An 11,525-nucleotide genomic window follows, 5' to 3' on the forward strand; every position below is an offset into this window, starting at 1 on the left:
ATGATAAATTCTAAAAAAAAAAATTTCCTTAAAGTGAGAGAAGACATACCATTTTAAGGAGAGCCATATTTTACATAGGCATAACAGAGAGAAGTCTTGGTCACAACATCCCTTCAAACACAAACAATGGTAATGGGTGTAATCTACTAAAAGAGCTTGTAAAGTTGTCCATCTATAATATTGGGCTCCAGATCCCCTACATACATTGAATAATTATTGCTCATCAATTCTTGGGTCAAACCTAGGGCTTAGGGTTGGATTTGAATGTGTCATTCCTCCTCTAAAGCCAACATTTTTTTAAAAAGTGTTTTCTTATCTTATTCAAATATAATTTCTTAACCGCCATCATCAAAGTCTTTAAAATGTACTCTTATCCAAGGGGTGATGTCACAAATAATGAAAGGATGTAATTGATGGGAGAAGGAAGGAAATGGGAATTGTTTTTAAAATTTATAATGATATTTTTTATATTTTATTGTATTTTTAAAAGTAGTATGGATAGAAGCTCCACCATTAATAGATATATGAAGGTCTAGTTGTTATGAAAAATTACATGTTCCTCTTCAGGGGTAATATGGGTTATTTGTATCAAAATTTTGAGTGTTGATGGTAATGATCATTCTCATTACTTGATTTTTCTTAGACTTCTATTTGGATTGTATTATTAGAAAGTGGAAAATAGGAGAATGAGCTAGTTGTTCATGTGAGCATAGTTGCCACAACTAAACCCCCAATTATGACTACCTTTCCCCCAAATTATCACTATAAAAAGCTCCAAAAAATTATCACACATGTACTAACAATAGATCACACATTTACTAATAACAGATCACACATGTACTAATAGTTTATCATTTTTAATTTTCTTGGTTGTTGATTGGTCCATTTGTTTAAAAAATACTATTTTTTGGGTGAATGACTATTGGGGGGTCTTAGTGATGGGTATCGAGTGAAAATTTTAAAATGACATTTTTAGACCACTTTACACTCTATGAGTTCTACAAAGATCTTTATGAATGTAGAAAAATTGAAAGGTTAGCTCTACGCTCTTCACTTACTTATGGAGGTTCACCAAAATAATCAACAAATTTTGATATACAAATTAGAAATAGTAGGTGTAAAGTTATCTTGAGAGGCTACTAGGTCATTTACCCTAGTTTTTATTTATCATAAAACTCTTATTGGACATCCCTTTTTTTTTCTAGAGGTCATACATTAAAAAATTATCGATTAACTTCTTCATTGTTCATTTATTTTTTAAGCGTAGAATAAATTTCTTGATGATAATGTTGATAGTGATGGTAATATTAATTAATTAAAATCTTTTTCTTAAGGAAAATTAATTATAATAGTTTTTAATGTTACTTAGAAGTGTGATGATATAAAATAGAGGCTAATTAGAATGATATAACTTAAATCATAAATCTTAGCCTTAATATTAGCCTAAGTCTTATCACAAACATGGAATCTTAACCCTAATATAATTCTAAAGAAGAACACAACCAACATAATAAATAAATTTCTAATCATAATAATAGCATAAATCTAAGGTAAGACCCTACAACACAATAGTAACTTGTGAGCATCTCATGTGGGAAGTCTTGGGTTCAAACTTGCTTAACACATAAAAATAATTAATTACAACAAATAAAAATAATCAACCTAAGCTTTGGCCATTTATTGATAATAATAAAAATAGCATTACTTTAAGTATCATCCCAATCCTAATATACCTCTAACTCTAATAAAAAAATATAGGAGGAATAGGTGGATGTTGTTTTCAGTGTCAAATCACCATGCTTTATGGGTTGTTTATTGTCTTTACCTATTTTCTGGAATTGAAAGACAAAGTGGTGAAAGGAAAAGCAATTTTGAACACAATATACAATGGATAGAGGAAGGTAAAAAGAGGACAATGTTTATGAGAAAGGATACTACTCAGGTTACTAAGATGGTTGGTGAGTAGAGTAGGAAAGAACTAGTTGGTGAGGTGGAAAAATGGAAGCAGAGGAATAAAAATTGGGAAAAACTTGAAAAGGGTGGCATCGTAAACTACATTGCCAAGCTTCATGGGTATGTCTGAACAGTTATAAATCTTATGGGAAATTTGTGGAAGGATGATAGGGTCAAAATTAATGGGGTGTCATATCAAGTTACTATGGAGGTCATCACGCATGTCACTAAAATCCTAGATGATGGTTTAAACTTTTATAGAGACAAAAAGGTGTCAGCAAATATGGTTAAGGATTTTTCCAAGAACACAAAGGAGAAGAAGGAATTGGTGAAAGGTGAAACCTACTATGAGATGAAATCAATTAAGAAGTTATGAAGGTATGTGTTCAGGGCCATTATTGAGTTTATTTCTCTTGATACGAGATTTGATAGGGTTAAAACCTATCTCTTTGTTTTTCTCAATCATTTTCGTTATGGGGTTCATGTTTCCTTTCATTTTTATTTGTATTTGGCCATGCACAAGAACATTTTAGAGTACAAGAAAAAACCTAGTGCTAACGCTGCCCTCCATGAAGATTTACTTCTCTTGATCTATGAACATTTTAAGGTACAAAATAGGAGTAAATCCATGTCACATATTGTGGTTGTGTCTAAAGAGACAAGGAGCTGTAACTTCTCCTTATATTTAGAAGATGTTCAGAGTATAAGCTCAGAGGAAAAGGAAGATTATCTTTTGGTTGGAAAGAAGGCTAGGGGTAAAGATAAGGATACTCCTACCCCAAGTAAAGTTCAATGTAGGAAAAGCCCTAGGAACCATGGACCCAAAGTTTTTGGATAGGGTGAAGATGAGTATAATGAGGAAGGAGAAGACATGGATACAGATGATGAGAATAAGGGAAGGGATGATGAGAATAGAGAGGAGCTAGTTGGAAAGCCCAAGAAAGAAGTAGAGGAGGATTTCCCATTAGACGGGAAATTTGATTCTAGTCTAGATATTTGTGTGCTTCCTTCATCTCCAATTCCCCCATAGGAGCAAGAAAAGGAGAACATGGAGGATGGATGGAAGTTATCAAAGACAAGCATATGGCTTGGAAAAATTTCAATACCAAAACCTCAAAGATGGGGATTGTAAGAGAGGTCATGAATCCCCAAATCCTTGAAGAAAAGGAGGGAAATATTTGATTGGAGGAACTAATTGAAACAATGTTGGTGGCCATCATTGATAACATGAGGTAGGTAGGAATGAACTTGCTAAATAATGCAAAAAAAAGCATGATTGATAATTCTAAATCAATTAAATGGATTTTTCATGAACTAGAGGAGGTAAAAGAAAGAATGAGATAGTTGGAAAGCTAGGGGAAGGTATTTGAGGAAGGAAATCCAATAGACCAGGGGGAACATATTAGGTTGGTTGAGAAAAAGATGCATAATCTAGAGACTTCCAATCACAACATGGCTAACTAGATGATCTCTATTCTGAACTCTCTTAATGAAAATAATATTACCCTCATTGGTAAGCTAAAAGCCAAGGGGTTTGTTGAGGAGAATAAGGGAAATGACAAAGAAGAAGATAGGGTGGTAGAGGACACCATAATAGACATAATCCAGAGCCACTTGGATCAGACCTATGTGAAGAACTAGGAGCAAATGTTAGAGGAGGTTTAGAAAGCCTATGAAGTGGTGGGAAGCATTCAAGACCTTGATAGGAAGGCAAAGGAGTAAGTGAAGGTTTATTTAGTTTTGTCTATGGTTTTCCTGGTCTCTATTTATTTTTCTTTAGCTTTTTCCTATTTTTCATTCTGGCCTTTATGTTGGTTGTAGTACTATTTCTAGGCTTGTTTTGAAATTTTTACAACTCTTTATGATGTAAGAACTTTTGAGTTTCAGGATCCCTGTAAAGCCTATTTTTCTTATCAAAAACAATAAAACTAAGCATAGTCCTAACTTTAACCCTAACATAATCCTAATAAAACCTAAACCTTATTTACTACCCTAACCCTTACCTAAACATTGATTTTTTTTTCTAAATATAAGAATTGCAAAAGTTCCATAAAATTAGTATCTAATGAGCTTTATATAATTAAAAATAAAATAAAAATAAATTTTAGCAAAACTTTAAAAATAAATTGATAATTTTTTTAATTTTCAAGGAATATATTGAGACAATTTTAATTTTTATATTTCTCAATAATGTTAAATTTTTTAATTATAATTACTATGAACAATTACTTTTTCATGTTTATATTTTAATTATTGAGATTCATTTTCTACATAACTAGATATATTAGTGTTATTTATTTAATGTACTAGAATGGTATATTCAAGTGTATAAAATTAAATTAAATTGTAATACAAATTATAATTATAAAATGATTAGAATGTTTTTTTTACCATAGTTATATTTTTATGTTTATATTTTAATATTTTAAATCCATTTTCTGCATCAAATAGCATGACATATATTACAGATAATTTTTTATTTAAAAAATTAATAAAAATGGCTAAAGCCAAGATTCATTATTATTATTATTTATTAAGCTTGTGTAGAGTTGAAATCTCTTGGATAAGAGGCTCAAAATTTATAGTTGTCTTCTAAGCTCTTGCCTACATAATCATTTCTACATTTAAAATATCATTAAAATAGTAAAATCTATTTTCCTACAAAATCTAGAATTATAAAATTGTTTAATACAAAATTATTTTTTAAAAAATAATTTACAAAATAATAAATATTAATAAATTATTTTTATTAATAAAAGCATAATTTTTTTTATAATACTAAATGTTTTTCTATCAGTCCCTTGAATAAAATAGTTTCCATTTATTTTTAATTGAATATTGCATATCCCTCTAAAAAATGATTTTACATTGTTACCAAATATTATTTCATAGTATAATATTGACAATAAAGAAATACATGAGATATTAATGGTATGTCATGATAGGCCCATGAATAAGGATGTTGGGGAAATTCATCAGCTAAATAGCAACTCTTAGATACTTGGTGACGACTTAGAATTGGAGTTTTCCTTTGAGTGCATGGAGGGTTTTTATTTTCTTCAAGAGTTCATAGATAAAATTCAAGGAATTTGAGTGCATATGGGGGTGAGTAGTAAAAGTTATAAAAAAGTTAAAGAATGTATTAATTATAAAAAAGCATTGATCATTCATTTAGTCATTTTTTGGGTGGTTTATTATTAGTGATAATTATTTAATCATATATTTAATCCCTTATCTTTTCCAAATGTAATGATTTTACCTAATGATTGAATTAGTCATTTATTTAGTTACTTATAAATTGTAAAATAATTACTAGAATTTGATTTCTTTTAGTCATGTGACTAAATTTTTTAGTCTTGTGACTAAACATTTTAGTCATTTAGTCATTTATTTGTCAAATTGCTACTAGTGCTACTGTCAATGTGACCCATGTAGTACATCACTCTTACATACAACAAAAAATGCCATGGTTGAGTTGGGTACTCTCCAACTCAATTTTATAAATATTAGAAAATGATATAATCAACCATCTTGGGAAATAAAAGGAGAGAGATCTGGCTTAAGATTTGTATGATAAAACCTTATTATTAAAACTTTATGGACCATCCTTTTCATCTTCATGAGGATTAAAGCCTCATTAATGTGATTATTCCAAATCACACTTGAACACATCACAATAGTATCATTTCCTTTAATGATCATGGGGCTAGAACCCTGGTGACTAGGTTTCTTGGTGGTTCATCTGGTACCTCTTACACTCCTATCATATACCATTACATTTTTTGTAATCACTTAAAAGTATTTGATTTATTTCTTGCATACCCTCGATCTTAGTCACCATCTTCCCCTTTTTATGGTTAAGTCCCCATGTTGGCAGGTAGTCCAAAAATTTGGTCCCTTCTCCAAGGGTGTGTTTGATTTGCATATTGCTAAAGGATGAAAGCCTTATTTTTCAATCTTCAATTATGGGGGTGAAGGATTTGATCAATACGAATCCACAAAATCTAAAGAACACCTAGATGCAAGAAGCTATCATAGAGAAACAAAGAAAAAGAGAAGGTAAGGGTTTGGCTCTAAAAATATGGAAGAATATATTATTAGAATAAAATAATGAATGAAAATACAAAGGATCAATCCTAGGTAAAAGCACAAACTTGTGTCACCCTTTTATAAAGGAAAAGGCTAACAAAAGTATAATTGTTCATCTTCAATTACATAAAATTGGTACTGTTATTTAGATTTTAATAATGAAGTAAACTAATGAAATGTGTAGAAATGGATGAAGTTTAGGAATATAATTTTTAATAATTATTTGGAATAAGAATTGATATATTTTCCTAATTTTTAATTACAAATTTTATCTTATTGAAAAACACTAAAAATTAGGGATCTAGTTCCCACCACAAAACTATATGGAAATAAACTTATTTCCCTTCCATCTTATATTATGTTATAGATAATGTATATTTAACTAGAAAAATCAAAAAAAAAAAAAAAATTGGAATTATATTTTATCTTTATAATGATTCAAATTTAGCTCACCTGAAATCAATAGTTTTCACATCCCACCACATTTTTCAAAACAAATATTTTCTAACCAAAACAAAAACCATACATTCTTAAAGAGGACTTTCTCCGCTAGAATGTCATATGATTTACATTTTTGATATGATTTAGTACTTTTTCCTTTGTCAAAATTGACATCTTCTCGAGTGTTACAATACATACTTGCTGATTTTTTTAATTACAATATACTATATAGAAATTAAAAGACTATAAACTCTTTATGAAAATTTTCTTGACTTTTATCTCTATAAAATAGTTGTTTATATGTTTTTTAAAAAATATCATAAAAATAGCAAGAATTATTAAAACATTTGTTTTCTAAAATAATTATATTTCTTCAATAATTCGATCCAAACTAGTATAAAACATGTATTTAGTAGACATTTCGAATTGGAAAAGTGTGAGACCATATATAACTTAGCTAGAATGAATTTGTCTAGATCATTTGTTTGAATAAAATTGATTTTTGAATAGAAATACTCAAAATCAGTCATTCTGATAAGTCATCCTGAAAGGTGACATAGCTTTGTACTTTTACCCTCCTAATAAAGGAGACCACAAAACCCTAATAGGGAAACCCTTAAAGGTAAAGGACATTTAATAATTAATATTTAATTAATAAATGGAAATGCATGTATGTAAAATAAAATCTTAAGAAGGGAGTATAGGTAATTTAATAAATGAAATGAAACTAATATTTTACTCTAAGACCCCCTCGTAAGATGAGCAACAATGCAGAAAAAAGAAAAGAAAATTCAATGCTAAAAGCAAGAATTGGTCCTAGATACATGGCCTAATGAGGTACCCAACACAGCTAAATCTCTCAAAAATGAAGAAATAGGGAAAAGCATGTAGCAAAAAAAAACTCACTCCAAAAAGAGATAGAAGAAGCTAAAAGGAAAGAAAAGAATGAAGGACTCATTAGTAAGACCCCCTAAGGAAAACTTCCTTCACCACATGCATAGAATGCAATTGAAGATACTATAGTGATGCAAAAGGTTTAGTGAAGATTTTTGCAACTTGCTCAGTAGTGGGAATGTACTCCAAGCTAAGAGAGCCATCCTAAATTAGATGCTTGATGAAGTGCAGGTGAAGCTCAATGTGCTTGGTCCTATGATCCTCAACTAAGTTGTGGGAAATGTGTATAGCACTATGATTGTCACACCAAAGAAAAGTGGAACTATCAAGAGGAAATCCAAACTCTATCATCAACTATCAAAGTTATAAAACCTCCTGACTAGCTAGCACAATTGACATGTACTCTACCTCTATAGGTGATAATACATGAACATGATACTTCTTGCAAGACCATGTGATAGGAAAAAAACCAAGACAGAAAAAAACCCAAAAGTAGACTTGTGATCATCAATATTACCAACCTAATTTGAGTCTATATAACCAATAATGTGAGGATCCTGTAATGTGTAGTGAATGCCATCACATGTAGTACCCCAAAAGTATCTCAAGATAAGTTTGGAAGCTTTCCAATGACTCTCATGTGGATCATGTGAGAATCTAGAGACAAGTCCAACTACAAAGGAAATATCAGGACTTGTGTGTGTTAGGTACAACCAACTACCCACAAGTTGTTTATATAAAATGGAATCCACTATGGTAGTAGTAGTGCAAGTGGTAGATAAAAAAACAACTAATTGAAAAGGTGTGGTAGAAGGTTTGCAATCAAGCATTCTAAATATATGAAGTATATCAAGAGCTTACTTCTAATGGAGTATGGCTATTCCATTCGAAGAGTAAAATACCTATAGGCCTAAAAAATAGTGTAGAAGTCCAAGGTCTATCATCTCAAAATTCCATTTCAAATATCATTGAACACTCTAACTCATAGAGGATGGGCTACATGTAATGATGAGATCATCTACATATAGCACAATTATCAATTAGTCAACCCCATGACACTAAATGTATTCTATAGGATCAAAATGACTCTGAGTTAACTATGAAGCAAGAAGGAATGAACCCATCTTCTTATACCAAGCCCAAGGGGCTCATTTGAGACCATTTAAAGACCTCTAAATCCTTTATACTAATGAAGAGTCTTGCACAAAAGCATGAGGATTCTCCATATAGATATCCTCATGTAGGTCTCTATGCAAAAAAACACTCTTCAGATCCATCTGAAATACTATCCATCCCTGAGAAGAGTAAGTGCAAGAGAGAGTACAAGGTGAATAGAATTCATCTTGGCAACATGAGAAAAGGTCTTGGAGCAATCAATACCCTCAACCTATGAAAATCCCTTTGCAACAAGATGTGCCTTGTACCCATCAATAGAACCATCTACAACATACTTGGTATAGTACATCCATTGACACCAAACCAACTTTCTTCCTTTTGGAAGAGGAAAAAGATCCCAAGTGTGGTTATTCATCAAAGAAGGATACTCCTCATCCATACCCTTATCCTAGTCTAAATATCCTATTGGGTGTGAAAAAAATTGAGGATCATCTTAAATGGCATGAATGAATAGTCCAGTACTAGATGTTTGAGGATGAGTGTAATGAGAATCTAAAGGATCTTCCACCATAGGTCCTACTACATCAATATTATCACAAGTCCACTTGAGAACTTGTTAAACATCTAGTGGAGGTGGTGAAGGGGGATCAATATCAAGATCTTCCTCAGAGTTCATACATAATCCTATATAGGAGAAGATAAAGTACTAGGTAGTGATAGAGAAGTCAATTATGGAGAATCCATCTCAAGATAACACTCATCAAACTAGACATGTCAACAAGCCAAGATCTCTTTGGAATTAGGATGAAACATCATGTATGCCTTCACATCCTCATAGTTGCAAAAAAATGAGTTCTTATCTGTTCCTCTTCATGACTTTCTACTGAGCATCTAGAATAAATGTCCAAACCTCACTAATAAAAATGTAGAATGTAGAAACATTGGGCTTGACATGAGTCCAATCCTCCTCAAGAGTCAAATATTGCAATTTCTTGCGAGGCATCCAATTTTGAATATAGTTGGCATAATTTAAACCCTTATCCCAAAATTAAGAACTCATTGCTGAAGACTATATCATACAGTTGGCCAGATCTCCTATAATGTCCTATTATTTCTCTCTACAACCCCATTTTGCTGAGGGGTATGGGGAACTATGAACTAATATTGTAAACCATGCTCAATGCAAAAATCTCTAAAAGATTGATTCTCATATTCCTTGCCATTGTAAGTTCATATATGCCTAACAAAAAAACTAGATTGCTTCTCCACAAATATCTTAATGATTTGAAATGAATCAAAGCCATCTAACTTTTACTTCAAAAAGTACACCCATGTTTTTCTAGAAAAGTCATCTATGAAGGTAAGAGCATATCGAACACCTAAAAAGAATGGAGTTAGGAATGACATAAGATCACCATGTATCAACTCTAATGGTGCCATAGCATGTGTGGATCTACCTACTAGAAATGGATCTCTATGATGTTTTCCAAGTGTACAACCTTAACAAACATCATTAGTACAAGATATCTAACATAGCCCAATCACTAGCTCCTATGTACTCATCTACTATAGATATATGTAGTTAACATGGAAAAAATACTCATGCCAAAGATTTCTCATTGTGTCTGCATGAGAAATAAGAGAAACACCTATAGAATTAGAGCTCTAAAAGCCATCAAACTAATATAAATGAGACTGAAGATCAATGCTCCCAACAAAAATAACCAAGTTAGGATCATGGAGATCTTGAATAACTAGATCAAGTGGTGAGAATTCAACTATCTTACTAGAATGAGAATGAAAAATATTAAAGAAAGATAGGAGGTTTGTAGAAATGGCTAGAACCAAGAGAACATCCTATAGTGAATCACCCTCTAAAGAGATAGTGCCTAAAATTAAAACTAAAAGCTATGAGGAGTTACCAACTACAATTTGTGTAGTAACACTCTAAAAAAGTGAGGTAACCAAATTAGGTGAGTGTGTCACATGGTGGGAAGCACCTGAATCAAGAATCCAAGTAGTTGATGAAGATAATGCTTGTGTAGGAAGACCATGACATTTTCTTGAAGGAGGAGGTGGTAGCTTCAAAGAAGAAATAGTATGCTACTAAATGGCCTCCTTTAAAGCCTCAAGACATTTCCAACAACTAGAAACTAAATGTCCTTCCCTACTAGAAAATATTAAAAATTACTTGTAAAATTCTTAGTCTTGGAGGAAGGCTCACCAAGCTTAGAAGACTTACCCTTTAGAGTGGATTTCTAAGCACCTAATTTAGGAGTATGCTTGGAGGAACTCAAACTTCTTGTTGAATTTGGCTTTTGCTTTGCTTTTGGCTTTAGCTTCCCTATAAATGTCTGAGTAATTGATCACTAGGTCTTTGATCCTTTAAGAGTATCTAATTGTGTAAGCTTGGACTTCTCTCTAGTCAATTGATCATAGAAAACCCTAAAAGTGGGCATAGTGAACCTAGGACCCAAAGCATCCATAGTAGAATGGAAGGTAGAAGAGAAAATCTAAAAGTGTTCTCGAAGCTTTGACATAATTAGATAGATGCATGTGTTATCTATCTTCACTTTTTTCCAACCCTGTAATAAAGATCTATGTTTTTTAAACCTCATCAAAATGTCCTAAATAGATGGAAATGCATCTAGTACAAGTGATGAAAGCTCTACCTCAATTAGAAGTATCCAAAACTCATTGATGGTAACAAAAAAGTCCTTGAACTTGGCCCACATTTTTTGAGGTGAATTTAACCCATCGAGATGAAATTGCAACCTGTTTGAAACATTCAAAGAAATAAAACCCATGGTTTCATCCATCTTATTCCTATACTACATTACCTCAAAAGGCCTTTGTAAAACTAGTTGTACTTCATCTAAACAAGACCAAAAACCCTTTGAATGGAGAAGTTGTGTCATAGAAGATGTCCATGTACAATAGTTAAGTGAGTTTGGAGGAACTAGACAAGAAGAGGTCTCATCCATTGCTTTAGAAGGTGTTTAATTTTATTTTTTGAAAATTTTTTGTTTACT

This window comes from Cupressus sempervirens, chromosome 8 (assembly GCF_028749045.1).
Source record: "Cupressus sempervirens isolate cs-2001-9-10 chromosome 8, ASM2874904v1, whole genome shotgun sequence".
NCBI lineage: Eukaryota > Viridiplantae > Streptophyta > Pinopsida > Cupressales > Cupressaceae > Cupressus > Cupressus sempervirens.